The sequence below is a fragment of the Symphalangus syndactylus genome, chromosome 6 (genome assembly GCF_028878055.3).
Source record: "Symphalangus syndactylus isolate Jambi chromosome 6, NHGRI_mSymSyn1-v2.1_pri, whole genome shotgun sequence".
Lineage (NCBI taxonomy): Eukaryota > Metazoa > Chordata > Mammalia > Primates > Hylobatidae > Symphalangus > Symphalangus syndactylus.
Window position 1 is genome coordinate 134,380,463 of NC_072428.2, and position 18,899 is coordinate 134,399,361.

General features: G+C 38.2%; 1 protein-coding gene across 8 annotated transcripts in view; it reads right to left on the reverse strand.

Moving 5' to 3' along the window:
• The window catches only part of TPK1 (thiamin pyrophosphokinase 1), a 393,588-nt gene that overhangs the window by 152,664 nt on the left and 222,025 nt on the right, over positions 1–18,899 (reverse strand). The gene's annotated exons all lie outside the window — the stretch shown is intronic.

An 18,899-nucleotide genomic window follows, 5' to 3' on the forward strand; every position in this document is an offset into this window, starting at 1 on the left:
AAATTCTTGATGGAGAAAATGACTAAAGTATTGTTCTTCAAAGAACACTATAATTGGTTCTTTTATTACTGTCATTAGATTTTCCATCCTTCAATGCAGCTTGCATACAACCATTACATTATTTTTCTAAATTGCCTTATGATTTTCTGTTCAAAATTGTTTAATAGCTTACCATTATCTATATAGATCAAGGTTCAAATTTCTTATCTAGAAATTAAAGATTCTTCATATGTTGACCCCAAACAACCTAAATCTGATGACTGCTGTGACATTTCTCCTCCTTTAGAGCACTCCCTAGCTACAATGGATGCAGTGCTTTTATCCTAGGTGTGTTCTGTTTACCCTCAGATTTCTTCAAAGAATCTCTAAAAGCACTTTAATTTCAGGTACTCCGGTCATGACAATGTATAGGACAATGACACAGAGTTCACTCCCTGAACAATGAAAACCTTTTCTGATTCACCCTGGACAAGGATTTTGAATCTTTTAATTAAACATTTCAAGCCTGGTTGCCTTATGATTTTGTAATAATCGTGGTTGTAATAACAGTGCTTTCCTCACAAAGCTGTCTTGAATATTGATATTTCCTTGATTAACTGGACTATAGGTTTTCAAGCCAGACCAATGAGATCCCTATAGATGGGACATTTTTTGCATATAAACAAAAACAACAGTGTTATATCTAGAAAATATAGAAATATGTTATTTTTCTTCCCCATATAAATACACCACGGGACAGGAAGGGCAAATATGCATGTATTTACATTTCCCTATATCAGAAGTGAGTGATAACGAGAGCTGAATGGAATAAAAAAACTCTTGTGGGAAGTTTCTTTTTTAACATAATTTTATTCAACTTATCTTTGCTGAAAATTAAATTCTTTGAGGAGAAGAGTAGGAATTATGAGTAAATAACAATACATAAAATTAGGGTCTGTATAAACAGCATAGATATTATAAAACCTACTAGAGGTAATTATGGTGTGCGAACCTCTCATATTCTCAGGATATAAAGATATTTTAGTGAATTCAAAGGCATTCCTTTTGACTTACAGAGGTTATGAGGAATGGAAAGATCCCATTGTTTGTGGTTTAGAATGGCCATAATAGCCAGTGTAGCATCTTTTTTTTTTTTTTTTTTCTTTTTTTTTGAGATAGAGTCTCACTTTGTCGCCCAGAGTGGAGTGCAGTGGTGCGATCTCGGCTCACTGCAAGCTCCGCCTCCTGGGTTCACGCCATTGTCCTGCCTCAGCCTCCCTAGTAGCTGGGACTACAGGCACCCACCACCACGCCTGGCTAATTTTTTTGTATTTTCAGTAGAGATGGGGTTTCACAGTGTTAGCCAGTGTGGTCTCGATCTCCTGACCTCATGATCCACCCACCTCGGCCTCCCAAAGTGCTGGGATTACAGGCATGAGCCACTGCGCCCGACCCCTAGTGTAGCATCTTTAGCACACTAGGTGTTTAGTGTAAAATGAAAAATGCAAGTGTGACTTATATCATATTCAGAAACAATTAGCTATTTGGAAGTAGACTTTGAAAGGATATTACAATTTTATTTTATAAATGTTGCTTGGTACACAACTGAAAACATCCCAAAATTTATTGTCGAAGTCTTACTCAAAAAGTACCAAGTATTGTTTACTCTGGTTAAAAATTCTCTAACATACATAATGTCCCGCTAAAGTTGAATACCTGAAAGAACACTAACCAGTCACTCCTTCCCTTTCTATGGAAAATGGGTTATGATAGCTCAGAATCTGTATCCTCTTTCTTCAGTCACACCCACCAATGGTCAAGTTGACAAAAGACAATTTTCCAAGCCACTTTGGAGCTGATTGACTGTGATAAAGACATGCTCTAGTCCCAGGAGATTAGTATATTTGTACTTGTGATCATTTCTTAATAAAAACTATCCTCTCTTTCATCATCATGATTCGTTTAAATCTGAAAATATTTCTTGCTTGAATTCAGCCATGAAATAAGTCTTAGTTGCATAGTTTCATTGAAAGTGATACATGAAACACCTGGCTTCCATGTCTGCATAAATTAGATTTGGCTATTTGTACTATTTTTGGTGTATTATTTCCCCCAAAGTTTAGTGGTTTAAAACCCTCTCCACTTTTTATTGCCCAGTTATAGCAGGTGGCCATCAGACTTGCTGTAGTGCAATCCTTAGATCTAGCAATCTGGTGTAATATACAGTTTACGTTAATTATCCCCTTTCCACCTTCTGGGAGAATAGAGAGCATTTTGATTGCAAATTTTGCAGTTTGTCATTAACACTCTGGTTTCTAGATACGCACTGGACCATTTAATAATGCCAAATGAGAATGTTAAACATGTTACTTCAGTGACATTAATTACTTAAAGTGTATTTCTTGCAATGCAGTAAGTTTGCTTCACAAGTTGAAGCAACCCCCAGGTTGACCTTAAAATGATAAGCAACACTATTTGCTATTTTACTTAAATGTATTCCATATCCATGAGCATCACAGTAAATCTGTAATCTGGGATAAAATATTTGTTCAAATAATAATTTCCTCTCTAAAATAATTCCCTTTATTTATAAGAATGCTTTACAAACAAAAATCAGAATCTTTAGAGTCAATCTGATAGGCATCTAAATTCTCTAGTAGAAATAGATGAGGAAATAGAATTAAACTGCAATCGATATAACTTGATTTAGATATTACTATTTCCTAATGTTTCAAGATACGCTGATCCAGTTGTTCATATTGAGAATTATATACATCGACATATATGTTCACAGGGGAAGGTACACAACAGATTCAGGAAAGAAGCTAGTATCATCTTATTTCTACTCCATGCATCTGGATTTTCGTATGCCATTTTCTGTTTTGAAACAGCACGTTAACCATGGAGTGCTAAGCACAAATGGAAAAGCAGAGGGTCATGGACACAACAGAAACATCTTCTACTTCCAGCTACTAACAGAGGAGACGGATAGAGAGTGAATACTATAGGATTCCATCTTCCTCTTTAACTTAAATGGAACTTTCTGAGATACCTAGGCTCATCACCTAACACAAAGCAAAAAATTACATGCATCTCTTTGCTTCATTATCTATTTAATCACCATTAAAAATATATCGATCTGACATATGTAGACCTGTAATGAGCAGTAACATCATTCCAGTTTTTCAGTCGTGACTTAAACTATAAGCCAAACATTTATTTTTGTTTGTTTGTTTTTGAGACAGGGTCTCACTCTATTGCCCAGGCAGTGGTGTGAGAACGGCTAAACTGCAGCCTTGACCTCCAAGTCTCAAGCTATCCTCTCCCCTCGGCCTCCCAAGTAACTGAGACTAAAGGTATGCACGACTACACCCTGCTAATTTTTGTTTGTTTGTTTTTAGAGATGAGGTCTCAGTATGTTGCTCAGGATGGTCTCAAACTTCTGGGCTCAAGCAATCCTCTGCCTCAGCTTCCCAAAGTGCTGAAGTTATTGGCATTAGCCCCTGTGCCCAGCCCCAAAACATTTCTTAAAAATATGGACAGTATTATCATTGTGGACAATCATAATTATAGATATAGGGACTACCACATGTAATATCTCTGGCTAAGGAATATACAGAATGAGAACAAATTTTATAATCTACTAAGTAATTTCAGGATGTTCTATTATATGTGAAATTTTCTTACAAAAATCCTCAATACATAGTTTCTCTCTCCATCTGTAATTTGTGCATTCTCACAATGTTGTAATTCAAAATAAAATACTCCTTTTCACGTAAGGTCAGCATGTCTTTTGCAGAGGAGCCCCACACCAACCAAATCTGGAATTCTCTGCATTAATAAGAAATTTTATCTGGCAAGTGAGTCATCAAGCTGAGATTCCTGGTAAGCAGATAAACTTAACCCTTGTCTTGGGGCCTATAAAAAGCGTGCTTCTCCTCTGGCAGGGATGGATTAGGTTGCCACAGCCTCTAAGGTAGTAAGCTTTTTATATCCGTAGCAACATCTCCCAAGTCACTTCCAAGCACTGAGTTTATCTATTTTCTCTCATTGCACAGCACTATAAAAAAGATTGCTGATCTCTAAGAAGGAGAAACAGAGATGTGAATTCCTCTTTTGAAGGCTTCTCCAAAATGATCTAGGAAATAGCCTGCTAACACAGGCTGATGCCCAGAAATCTTTTCCTTCTCTTTGCTTCTTTGTCTGATACTTAGCTTCCACTGCGTTTGTTCCAAAATCTGAACGTGTAAGTAGTTACTTTGGCACTCCACAAAGAGAACAATGTTGTTATATACTAAAAAGCAAGGAGTGGTGTATGTAGATATACTTATGTGTAACTGAATGATTGAATATATATAAATAAGTATATGTGTCATGTTACTTTCTAGAATCTTACACAAATTATCAATTTAAGCTTACCATATCCCTTTGAGGTACATGGGCACAGGCAAAAAGGTAGTGAAACTTGTCATAAAAGTATTATGATGCTTCAGTTACACAGCTGATGTTGGAATTGAACAGTATTCCTTTCCTTGTTTTTTCTTCAAGAAAGATAGCAAGATTTATTATTATCATCAAGTTCACAATGGCAATGGCATATGAGACAAGCTTTATGTATTCTCATGTTTTAACTCTTGACTTTTACAAATAACTTAGAACTTGGAAGAAGAAGCAGGTCCCAAAAGTTATAAAATACCAATTAAGGAAATGAGAGGAAGATATTATATGAACTGTACAATTTTTACTTACACACAACATACATCCTACTGAAGATTCTCTGTTATAGGTATAAATACTGAAGGTATTTATAATCAAATAATCATACATAATCATATAATAGTGGATATATAACCATTTATAATATAATTATATATATAATCATATAATAGTAGATATAATAATGGATATTTCCATGTACTGCCAAAATAAACTTACTGGGTAAGTTCTGTGGCAATAGAATAAGCCTTGTTAAGTTAAAGCAGATACTTAATGTTTGCTAACATTTGATAAGAGTTTGTTACAAGATTCTTCTGTATTTGTAACTACTGATTCATTTAATAAATATTTATGGAGTGCCCACTATGTGCCAGGTATTGTTTTAAGTGCTGAGGACACAGCAGAGTACAAATATGCAGAATTCCCTGTCCATGTGAAGTTTATAATATATTGAATGAATATGTAATAGAAACAAATATCCTAAATATGTAGTATGTCAGATGGTGACAAGAACATTGAGCAGGGGAAGATATAAGGACAGCTCACCCAAGGGATTCAAGACGTAGAGGTGAGGGGTGCTGCCTTAAATACGGTGTTCACAGAAGGCTTCAACATGAGCTGCAATTTCATTAGAAAAAAACTATATTATCCCATTTTCTCAAAAAGGAATTATATATAAATAACTGCAGAGTAATCTATCCAAAAGAAGTTGAATCTATTCTGAAGAGGCAAGTTACAGTATTTATTACAGTAGTCTAAATCATTCTATGGTCACCTGTAAATCTGCCTCCTCTATTAGACTGAAGGCTGTTTGAGATCATGGACTTAGTCAAGAAATCACAGCATATTGACTTAAAAAGAACAGATATCAAGTAAAAGTTTGTTAAGCTGACTGGAAGAAGATACCTAATAGCCTCTATAGTATATCTAAGAGGAGGAAGTTGGCCTGAGGAACTCTAACATGAACTTTTGCCTAATCTTAGGGTAATATATCCTTCCATGAGCATAAGGCATATAACGTCCATACTAGGATTAGCAAGGGTAAAGCAGATCCTTCCTTTTTTCTCCACACAAAGGCAAGGTACAAAAATAGTTACCTGGGTTGTGCAGGTTGTACAGTCTCTGTTGGATTCCACTATTAAATATAGCGATATATTTAATATATATAGGTTCCCTGGGAATAGGGGAAGTTTCAGACCTCACCTGGGAAATAAATTAACGTGTAAGAAGTTCTCAGTTTCATTCAAGTTTCTGATATTGAGAGTTCTTGTAAAATTAGAATATGTCAAAAAAAAAAAAAACCCCACAATACTATATTGAGAGTCCCATGAACCTGGGTAAAAAACTAATTTAAGAGATTTCTAAGACATAGTCTAATTCTTAAGTGATATTATTCCACAAAATCTATTACATTTAGTTGCACAAGAGTGTATTACTATTATTACCACCACTATTGCTAATTTTTAAAATAAGGACTTCCTATGGGACAGGCACTGAAGTAAGTGCTTTACCCTGTAATGCTCTGTTATAGGTGGGTTAGTATTCTTTACAGATGAGAAAATCGAGGCTTAAAGAACTTAAATACTGGCTGGGCGCAGTGGTTCACACCTGTAATCCCAGCACTTTGGGAGGCCAAGGTGGGTGGATCACCTGAGGTCAGGAGTTCAAGACCAGGCTAGCCAAAGAGGTAAAACCTCATCTCTACTAAAACTACAAAAACTAGCTGGGCATGGTGGTGTGTGCCTGTAATCCCAGCTACTCAGGAAGCTGAGGCAGGAGGATCGCTTGAACCCAGGAGGTGGAGGTTGCAGTAAGTCAAGATCACGCCACTGCACTCCAGTCTGGGTGACAGAGCAAGACTCTGTCTCAAAAAAAAAAAAAAAGAAAAAAAAGAAAAAAAAAAACAGTAACAAAAAAAAACTTAAATATCTTTCTCCTGTCATGCAGCTAAAAAGAGTGCCAGGCCGATCCTGAGCACCTGAATACCTGACTTCAAATTACAATGCTTCGAAGATTAACATTTTATTACAGTTTAAGGTGGTATTATTACTTTCAATAATAAGAATATTCATTATCACAATTGGTAGAGACAAGCAAGATTCTAAAGCACCTGGACACATGTCACAGGAGAATTAACATGGCATCAAGAATGCTAGCAAGAAGAGTCCTGCAGAAAGTTCTATATGCCAGCTAAGTTTTAGCATAATGTCCTTTGGAATGGAGAAAATTGATGTTATTAGAAATGCATTTATTCGTTAAATAAATATTTCTTGAATACATAACAATGAGAGACAATAAAAAATTTAAAGCAGATATAGATTTAAGATAAATGATATGAATTTTGGTAAGATAATGTACTGAAGGGGGCAAGCAGAGGCTAATAAAATAACCCAAGTGAGAAATGATAAATGTTTGAACTCACATAGTGGCAGGAAGACTGCAAAGATAAAAGTGGGCACAGGACAGAGATCTGAAGAATTTCAGGGAACTGTGACCAACTGTTGAAGGATGGTAGAGTAAAGCATAAAGTTACTCTTAGGTTTCCGCCAGGCAGGTGGATGGTAGCGCCATTGAATGAGAAAGGAAATACAAAAAGAGAAAACAAGATTCTTGTGAGAACAATGATGAATTTTGTTTTAGACAATAAAATGAAGTTCCTCTGGTCTTCCAGTTAGCAAGCAGAAAAACAGCTTTGGAGTTTAGGATTAAAGGTACAAATTAGGAGTTAATGAATGGCACAGAAGTGGTAAGTGAAAGTCACAGAAACAAGATAAAGAGGAGAAAAGCAAATATGTCAAAAAGTCAGCACAGGTAGTGCCGGAGAGAAAATGAGAGGCTGAAGGAGACCAGGACACAGACTGACAGGCAAGAAGGAGAGGCAGGAATGCACAGGTTAGTACTTCTAGAGTTAATTCTGATAAAAACATATCTAGTGACAGTTCTACCTTTAATAGAGTCTTATCATATTTTTAAATTTATCCCTTGGGAAAGTGGGAAAGAGGGAAAGTTGAGAGCATCTGGGCTGTCTCCATAGTTTAAAGACCATCGAATGTCTACCTAAGATTTTCTGCCAGGCATAATTTTCATGTAAAACAGTTGTCTAAATATGCAGCAGAAACTCACAATTTGAAATTTCCTGAGGAAATATTTTAAAGGTGGGAGAGTCCATAAAAGGCATTTTTTTTTTTTTTTTTTTTTTTTGCCTAAGTACTAAGAAGCACTTGCCTTTATTCTGTATTACTGTGAGCCATTCACTAAAAGATTACACCTGTTCTATGGTAACAGCATATTTGAAACAGTGAATATATTTTCTCAATGAAGTGTTGTGTTTTGGGATAATTTTAGATTTACTAAAAAGTTCCAAAAATAGTGCAAGGAGTATACTCTTCATCCAGTTTTCAGCAGTGTTAACATCTTGTCTAAACAAGGTACATAGGATAAAACTAAGACTGACATTGGTCACTACTATTAACTAAACTTTCAAGCTTATTCACATTTCAACAGCTTTCCACTAATGTCCTATTTTTCCACTACACAACAGAAATCAGGTTACCACGCTGCAGTTAGTTGTCATGTCTTCTTCATCTCCTCTGGCCATAACAATTTCTCAGTCTTTCTCTGTTGGCCTTAAAAATTGTTGGTCAGGCATTTTATGGAATATTCTTCAATTTGGAGTTCTTTGACTATTTTAAAGGTTAAAGTGGAATTACGGATTTTAGAGAAGAACTCCACAAGTGCCCTTCTCAACTTACATCCATGTAGGAGGGTGTTATTAGTATGATATAATGATGTTAATGTTGTTCACATGATTAATGTGGTATCTGCCAGGCTTCTCCACTACAAAGATTTTTTCCTTTTCAGAATACATTTTGACACATACACACACATATATTTTCCTTTAGATCATGCCAAAGATATCAGCTCATGAGTGAAGCAGGCTGTACTGAGACACCAGAGTACCTGGAAAGACATCTCTTCGGGTACTATCATGGTTTTTCCTGCAACCCCATGAGTCACATCTTTTTATGCTGCTGAGTAATTAGTCCAAACAGATAGTTAGCCTTAAATTTTATTTTCAATTGAGGAGAATGTTCATATTTAGTATGAAGATAAAACAAATCCACTAGTCCATTACAAAAAAAAATGTAGACCTAAATCCAATACTGATAGTTAGAAGATAAAATATTCTAAGCTCATAGAATTTGCTGATGTATAAAGATAATGTATCTATCTGAGAAATGCCATGTAGAATTTAAATAGAAAGACAATTCTTAACAGAGTCCTAATGGTCAAGAGTCAATAACTTCAATTTGGACATAATCAAATAATACAGAAATGTCTTAAAATATGTAAATCACAATTCAGTACTTGCCCAGCCTATTAAGAAAATAAAAAATAATAATATGTAATAAACCCATGGCCTTCAGTAGTATTTAATTCACAGTCATTTGTGTGTGTGTGTGTGTCTATGTGTACATATATATATATATATATATATATATAATATAAGCATTTGCCCTCATTCATATAACCTACTCACCATCCTTCATTACTTGATTTAAAAACTGCTTAAGAAATTACATGGCATAATATAAGCGGGCTAAAATGTATTGAGGTTTCAGCAAATAAAACTAGTATTGGTTTAAATCTCCAAAGCATTCAGACTGAAATTAATGGAAACTTTTCTGCTCAGATTTTGTCGAATATATAGTCTATGTTTAAAATTGAAGTAACTGATTCTGTTGCCATACAATACTAGTAAATATCCTAAAGAGACCTATCCTGTTATTCTTTGGGCCTCATAATTTATTTCTGCTTTATTGTAAAGAATGTGCATCTTATATGTTTAGATGTTTAGAGAGACAGCTTTTAATGTTTTCCACCAAATCCCAGGGTTTAGATCTCAAGTGTGTATCAAAGCATCCGAAAATATATGTGTCCTTTGAAGACTCAGACATATCAGATGGCATGCTGATAATGTATTACTCATGACTCAGTTACAGATAAACAACGTGGCAACATGAAAGCAAAGCCTTAAAAAGTCCCAGGTATGAGAGAATCCTTTTGCGGAAGAATAAATGTTAAGGGGGATTAGGTTTCAATTAGATGGATACATGAACTAATAAGGTAATTTAGGGGAATTAAAAAAAAATAATCTCATGTTCTAGATAGTAAACTCCTTTAGGATCAGGACAGACCTAATTCAAATTCTATGAATTTCTAACATATAGTTCTTTAATATATTAAATACTATTTTGCATTTTATTTACAATTAACATTTTATAGTAAGAGGCCTATTATAAAATATACTTTGATTATAGATTCATATTTATAATTTAATAAGTAGAAATACAAAATATATAATAATTTGATATGATTTATTAGATGGAGAAGAGGCATATAAAGATTTGATACAGTTTATGTGTATCATCAGGAGAAATTTTAAAAAGCCTTCATGATCTCATATGGAGGTAGGAGTATGGATGGAGGGAAATCTTGTATTATTTTCCCTTCTAATGTTGCTTTTCTCTTGCTATAACATCAAATAAAATCCAAGTTAAATGTAAAGTCAGGTGGAAGCTCACAGATACTCCACTTCCTCAGATTTAATATAATCACTCTGCCCACTTTTTAATGGGGTTGTTTTTCTCATGTAAATCTGTTTAAATTCCTTATAGATGCTGAATATTAGACCTTTATCAGATGCACAGATTGCAAAAATTTTCTCCTATTCTGTAGGTTGTCTGTTTACTGTTTATAGTTTCTATTGCTGTGCAGAAGCTCTTTAGTTTAATTACATACCATTTGTCAATTTTTGCTTTTGTTCCAGTTGCTTTTGGTGTCTTCATCGTGAAATCTTTGCCTGTGCCTGCTTCCTGAATGGCATTGTCTAGGTTTTCTTCTAGAGTTTTGAGAGATTTGGGTGTTACATTTAAGTCTTTCATCTGTCTCGAGTTGACTTTTGTATATGGTGTAAGGAAGCGGTCCGGTTTCTGTTTTCTGCATATGGCTAGCCAGTTCTCCCAGCACCATTTACTAAACAGGGAATCTTTCCCCCATTGCTTGTTTTTGTCAGGTTTGTCAAAAATCAGATGGTTATAGGTGTGTAGTCTTATTTCTGTTCTTCTCCATTGGTCTATCTGTCTGTTCTTGTACTGCAGCCCTGTGGTATAGTTTGAAGTCAGGTAGCATGATGCCTCCAAGCTTTCTTCTCTTTGCTTAGGATTGCCTTGGTTATTTGGGCCCTTTTTTTGGTTCCATATGAATTTTAAATTAGTTTTTTTCTACTTCTATGAAGAATGTGTTGGTAGTTTTATTATTCAATTATTCAATGGGAACAGCATTGAATCTAGTAATTACTTTGGGCAGTATAGCCATTTTCATGATATTGATTCTTCCTGTCCATGAGCATGGAATGTTTTCCCATTTGTTTGGGTCATCTCTGATTTCTTAGAGCCGTGGTTTGTAGTTCTCCTTGAAGAAGTCCTTCACTTTCCGCGTTAGCTGTATTCCTAGGTATTTTATTCTTTTTGTGGCAATTATGAGTGGGGAGTTCATTCATGATTTGCTCTCAGCTTGCCTGTTGTTGGTGTATAGGAATGCTAGTGATTTTTGCACATTGATTTTGTATCCTGAGACTTTGCTGAACCTGCTTATCAGCTTAAGAAGCTTTTAGGCTGAGACAATGGGGTTTTCTAGATATAGGATCACGTTATCTGCAAACAGAGATAGTTGGACTTCCTCTCTTCCTAGTTGAATGGCCTTTATTTCTTTCTCTTGCCTGACAGCCCTGCCTACAACTTTCAATACTATGTTGAATAGGAACGCTGAGAGAGGGCATCCTTGTCTTGTTATAAAATAACTCTTATCTTTCGGGGAGGTTCCAAGATGGCCTAATAGGAACAGCTCCAGTCTACAGCTCCCAGCCTGAGCAATGCAGAAGACGGGTGATCTCTGCATTTCCAACTGAGGTACCGGGTTCATCTCACTAGGGCTTGTTGGACAGTGGGTACAGGACAGTGGGTGCAGCCCATGCACCATGAGCCAAAGCAGGGCGAGGCATCGCCTCACCCAGGAAGCGCAAGAGGTCGGGGAATTACCTTTCCTAGGCAAGGGAAGCCGTGATAGACAGCACCTGGAAAATCAGTCACTCCCACCCTAATACTGCGCTTTTCCAATGGTCTTAGCAAATGGCACACCAGGAGATTATATACCATGCCTGGCTCGGAGGGTCCTATGCCCACAGCAGTCTGAGATTGAACTGGAAGGTGGCAGTGAGGCTGGGGGGGTTGGGGAAGGGCGCCTGCCATTGCTGAGGCTTGAGTAGGTAAACAAAGCGGCCTGGAAGCTCCAACTGGGTGGACCCCACCACAGCTCAAGGAGGCCTGCCTGCCTCTGTAGACTCCACCTCTAGGGGCAGGGCATAGCTGAACTTCTCCAGACTTAAATATCCCTGTCTGACAGCTTTGAAGAGAGTAGTGGATCTCCCAGGACGGAGTTTGAGATCTGAGAACGGACAGACTGCCTCCTCAAGTGGGTTCCTGACCCCCCAGTCACCTAACTAGGAGGCACCTACCAGTAGGGGCCGACTGACACCTCATATGGACTGGTGCCCCTCTGAGACGAAGCTTCCAGAAGAACGAGCAGGCAGCAACATTTGCCGTTCTGTAATATTTACGGCTCTGCAGCCTTTGCTGGTGATACCTACGCAAACAGGGTCTAGAGTGGGCCTCCAGCAAACTCCAACAGACCTGCAGCTGAGGGTACTGACTGTTAGAAGGAAAACTAACAAACACAAAGGACATCCACACCAAAACCCCATCTGTATGTCACCATCATCAAAGACCAAAGGTAGATAAAACCACAAAGATGGGGACAAAACAGAGCAGAAAAGCTGAAAATTCTAAAAATCAGAGCGCCTCTTCTCCTCCAAAGGAATGCAGCTCCTTGCCAGCAATGGAACAAAGCTTGACAGAGAATGAGTGATGAGTTAAGAGAAGAAGGCTTTAGAAGATTGGTAATAATAAACTTCTCCGAGCTAAAGGAGGATGTTCGAACTCATTGCAAAGAAGCTAAAAACCTTGAAAACAGATTGGACGAATGGCTAACTAGAATAAACAGTGTAGAGAAGACCTTAAATGACCTGATGGAGCTGAAAACCATGGCACGAGAACTACATGACGCATGCACAAGCTTCAGAGAAAGCAGGAAAGATCTAAAATTGATACCCTAACATCACAATTAAAAGATCTAGAGAAGCAAGAGCAAACACATTCAAAAGCTAGCAGAAGGCAAGAAATAACTAAGATTAGAGCAGAACTGAAGGAGACAGAAACACAAAAAAACCCTTCAAAAAAATCAATGAATGCAGGAGCTGGTTTTTTGAAAAGATCGACAAAATTGATAGACTGCTAGCAAGACTAATAAAGAAGAAAAGAGAGAAGAATCAAATAGACGCAATAAAAAATGATAAAGGGGATATCACCACTGATCCCACAGAGATACAAACTGCCATCAGAGAATACTATAAACACCTCTACGCAAATAAACTAGAAAATCTAGAAGAAATGGATAAATTCCTGGACACATACACACTCCCAAGACTAAACTAGGAAGAAGTTGAATCCCTGACTAGACCAATAACAGGCTCTGAAATTGAGGCAATAATTAAGAGCCTACCAACCAAAAAAATTCCAGGACCAGATGGATTCACAGCCAATTTCTACCAGAGGTACAAAGAGGAGCTAGTACCATTCCTTCTGAAACTATTCCAATCAATAGAAAAAGAGGGAATCCTCCCTAACTCATTTTATGAGGCCAGCATCATCCTGATACCAAAGCCTGGCAAAGACACAACAAAAAAAGAGAATTTTAAACCAATACCCCTGATGAACATCGATGCAAAAATCCTCAATAAAATACTGGCAAACTGAATCCAGGAGCACATCAAAAAGCTTATCCACCATGATCAAGTGGGCTGCATCCCTGGGATGCAAGGCTGGTTCAACATATGCAAATCAATAAACATAAGCCATTATATAAACAGAACCAAAGACAAACACCACACGATTATCTCAATAGATGCAGAAAAGGCCTTTGACAAAATTCAACAACCCTTCATGCTAAAAACTCTCAATAAATTAGGTATTGATGGGACGTATCTCAAAATAATAAGAGCTATTTATGACAAACCCACAGCCAATATCATACTGAATGGGCAAAAACTGGAAGCATTCCCTTTGAAAACTGGCACAAGACATAGATGCCTTCTCTCACCACTCCTATTCAACATAGTGTTGGAAGTTCTGGCCAGGGCAATCAGGCAGGAGAAAGAAATAAAGGGTATTCAATTAGGAAAAGAGGAAGTCAAATTGTCCCTGTTTGCAGATAACATGATTGTATATTTAGAAAACCCCATCATCTCAGCCCAAAATCTCCTTAAGCTGATAAGCAACTTCAGCAAAGTCTCAGGATACAAAAGCAATGTGCAAAAATCACAAGCATTCCTATACAGCAATAACAGAGAGCCAAATCATGAGTGAACTCCCATGCACAATTGCTTCAAAGAAAATAAAATACCTAGGAATCCAACTTACAAGGGATGTGAAGGACCTCTTCAAGGAGAACTACAAACCACTGCTCAACGAAATAAAAGATGACACAAACAAATGGAAGAACATCCCATGTTCATGGATAGGAAGAATCAATATTGTGAAATGGCCATACTGTCCAAGGTAATTTGTAGATTCAATGCCATCCGCATCAAGCTACCAATGACTTTCTTCACAGAATTGGAAAAAACTACTTTAAAGTTCATATGGAACCAAAAAAGAGCCTGCATTGCCAAGACAATCCTAAGGCAAAAGAACAAAGCTGGAGGCATCATGCTACCTGACTTCAAACTACACAACAAGGCTACAGTAACCAAAACAGCATGGTACTGGTACCAAGACAGAGATATAGACCAACGGAACAGAACACAGCCCTCAGAAATAATACCACACATCTACAACCATCTGATCTTTGACAAACCTGACAAAAACAAGCAATGGGGAAAGTATTCCCTATTCAATAAATGGTGCTGGGAAAACTGGCTAGCCATATGTAGAAAGCTGAAACTGGATCCCTTCCTTACACCTTACACAAAAATTAATTCAAGATGGATTCAAGACTTAAATGTCAGACCTAAAACCATAAAAACCCTAGAAGAAAATCTAGGCAATACCATTCAGGACATAGGCATGGGCAAGGACTTCATGTCTAAAACACCAAAAGCAATGGCAACAAAAGCCAAAATTGACAAATGGGATCTAATTAAACTAAAGAGCTTCTGCACAGCAAAAGAAACTACCATCAGAGTGAACAGGCAACCTACAGAATGGGAGAAAATTTTTGCAATCTACCCATCTGACAAAGGGCTAATATCCAGAATCTACAAAGAACTTAAACAAATTTACAAGAAAAAAATCAAGCAACCCCATCAACAAGTGGGAGAAGGATATGAACAGACACTTATGCAGCTAACAGACACATGAAAAAATGCTCATCATCACTGGCCATCAGAGAAATGCAAATCAAGACCACAATGAGATACCATCTCACACCAGTTAGAATGGCAATCATTAAAAAGTTAGGAAACAACAGGTGCTGGAGAGGATGTAGAGAAATAGGAACACTTTTACACTGCTGGTGGGACTGTAAAGTAGTTCAACCAGTGTGGAAGACAGTGTGGCGATTCCTCAAGAATCTAGAACTAGAAATACTATTTGACCCAGCCATCCCATTACTGGGTGTGAGGGATTATAAATCATGCTGCTATAAAGACACATGCACACGTATGTTTACTGCAGCACTATTCACAATAGCAAAGATTTGGAACCAACCCAAATGTACAAAAGTGATAGACTGGATTAAGAAAATGTGGCACATATACACCATGGAATACTACGCAGCCACAGAAAAGGATGAGTTCATGTCCTTTGTAGGGACATGGATAAAGCTGGAAACCATCATTCTGAGCAAACTATCCCGAGGACAGAAAACCAAACACCGCATGTTCTCACTCATAGGTGGGAACTGAACAATGAGAACACCTGGACACAGGGTGGGGAACACGACACACGGGGGCCTGTCATGGGGTGGGGATTGCGGGAGGGATAGCATTAGGAGATATACCTAATGTAAATGACATGTTAATGGGTGCAGCACACCAACATGGCACAAGTATACATATGTAACAAACCTGCACATTGTGCACATGTACCCTAGAACTTAAAGTATAAAAAAAAATACAAAAATAAAAAATACAATAAAATAACTCTTATCTTTCAAGCTTCTGCACGTAAGTTAAATGCTTCTTCACAACGTACTATTCTTTGTCCAATCTAGTATATAAAGCAACAGGCTTTAAGTACTTCTCTGGGTCTTCACTTCTTTATGTGGGCTCCCATGCCACGTAAAATTTGTATGAAATAAAATTTTGTGCTTTGCTCTTGTTAATCTATCTTAGGTCAATTTAATTCTCAAGGCGCAGTGAGGACCCTACGAGGATGGAGATAGGAGTTGTGCCCACTCCTACAAAGTGCTATACACACTCTGTGTGCACTACAGTACTTCCTGAAACACTCTTCTCCCCTTTGCTGTCTGATGTGGTCTGGATGTTTGTCCCCTTCAAGTCTCATGTTGAAATGTGATCCCCAATTTCTGAAGTGGAGCCTGGTGGGAGGTGTTTGGGTCATGGGGGTGGATCCCTCATGAATAGCTTAGTGCCACCTTTGTGCTAATGAGTAAGTTCTCACTCTTTTAGTTCACAAGAGAACTGGTTCTTCTGGTTCTTTTGTTCTTTTTTTTTTTTTTTTTGAGGCAGAGTCTTGCTCTGTCGCCCAGGCTGGAAGGCAGTGGTGCGATCTCAGCTCACTGCAACCTCCGCTATAGGGGATCGATCAGGGTGGTGGGAGAAATTATGAAGTTACAGGAAACAGACACAAACCTTCTCGGAAGGCCAGTGGGTTTGCATAGTTTCAGTAAAGGATTTGGCTGAAGACAACTGAATTCTCTTAAAAGCTTAGGGCAAAGATACATAGGAATGTAAAGGAGTTTATCTAAATAGCTTTTTTATTCATGTGGTCCTAAGACCAACCTTTGATCATGTGTGGGCTCATGACTGCTCTCTATTCGGGGGATCGACAATGTTAATTACCCTCTAGTGGTATTTACTTGAGAACTTTGTCATTTAATTTGTACTAAATAAATGCAAACTTTGCCATCTTATGGAGGTGGAAGCTGCAGACTCAGGCAGCAGAGCCCCTTAGCCCCACTGACAGGCAAAATATCTGTGTCAGTGTATGTCTTTCATCCGTTGCTGGGTCAGGGTCTGCCGGTTGGACCCGGCACTCTGCCTCCTGGGTTCAAGTGATTCTCCCTCCTCAGCCTCCCAAGTAGCTGGGACTACAGGCATGTGCTATCACCCCAGCTAATTTTTTTATTTTTAGTAGAGATGGGGTTTCACCATGTTAGCCAGGATGGTCTCGATCTCCTGACCTCGTGATCTGCCCGCCATGGCCTCCCAAAGTGCTGGGATTACAGGTGTGAGCCAACATGCCGGGCCAAGAGAACTGGTTCTTACGAAGAGCCTGGCATCTTTCTTGCTCCCTTCTTGCCATGTGACAGGCCTGCTACCCCTTCACCTTTTGCCATGAGTAAAACCTTTCTGAGGGGTCATGAGAAGCCAAATAGATTCTGATGCCATGCTTGTACGGCCAGCATAGGCATACACCAAATACAACTCTTACCTTTATAAATTACCCAGCCTCCGGTATTCCTTTGTAGCAATGCAAAATGGACTAACGCACTGTCTACCTCCTATTTGCTTATTATGTCTCAGCCTTCTCTAAAAAGCCTGTCTCCTAACTGTGTTATGTTCCACTCTCCTGTGTGTTCTTGTAGTGCATAAGACGTACCAAACTTTCAAGGAGTACTTCTTATATGCAAAATACTGCTGTCAAGTTATGAACAAGCAAACCTGAGCTCAGCTTCATGGGCTGTACAGTCAAGCTGGTAAGAATGACTTTAGGCAAACAATTAGAAATAATCAGTAAAATGATCAAAATTGTTCAGAATACCCTAAAGAAAAAATAAAGGAGTAGCTAAATCCAACCTAGAGTGATAGTTAAGGACAGCCAGTCAAACTCTGCCATGCCCACTATTCTTTTTTTTTTTTTTTTAAATTTTCAAGGCTAACTTTAGTTTTTTTTTGTTAAAGCTGTTCAATGCAGCAATTTATTTTATTATTATTATTTTTTTAAATGGGTCTCCTATACTTTATTATTTTGCAACTGCTTAAAATAAAATAATCGAAGGCTGCTAGAATTAGAAGGGAACTTGGAGTTCTCCAGTCGAAATCTCTCATATTGCAGCTAGAAGAGGCCCATCAGGCAGGTGCCTCACCCAGCAACCTGCTAACTCCTTATTCGGATTCCGTGGGGAAGCTCAGGCCACCTGAATACCACTTGGGCCACCAGTATTTCACTTTTCCATTCAGCCATCAAGTGTCTTCAGTTTTAGCAAATTTTTTTGTTTGTTTGTTCTTTTTTTTTAATTTATTTTTTTTTAAAAGTACAAACAAAAAGATGTATATCAAACATATTAGGAAGGCTGCACATGGGAAGACGGGGAATAGAAATGGGGGGTGGGAATTAAAGAAAATAAATGAGAGAGGGACTTTGTATGGATCAATGATAATAACTCAATCCTCTATTTGACACAGAAGAAGGAGAAGGAAGAGGAAGAAAAAGAAAGTGGGATAAAGGATCAGAAAGGGAGGAAAATAGAAAAAATTAGAGTATGACTCCAGGGTAGACCTGTTTTGTTGTTGCTGGGTTGGTTGGTTGGTTTGTCTGTTGTATTTTTCATGTTTCACCATGTTGGCCAGGCTGGTCTCGAACTCCTAGCCTCAAGTGATCAACCCGCCTCGGCCTCCCAGAGTACTGGGACTACAGGCATAAACCACCACGTCCAGCCCCCACATTGCTTCTGGCCTCTGTGGTAGACCTCCCAGATGGGGCGGCCGGGCAGAGGCGCTCCCCACATCCCAGACGGGGCGGCCAGGCAGAGGTGCTCCTCACTTCCCAGACAGGGCGGCTGGGCAGAGACGCTCCTCACTTCCTAGACGGGGTGGCGGCCGGGCACAAGGGCTCCTCACTTCC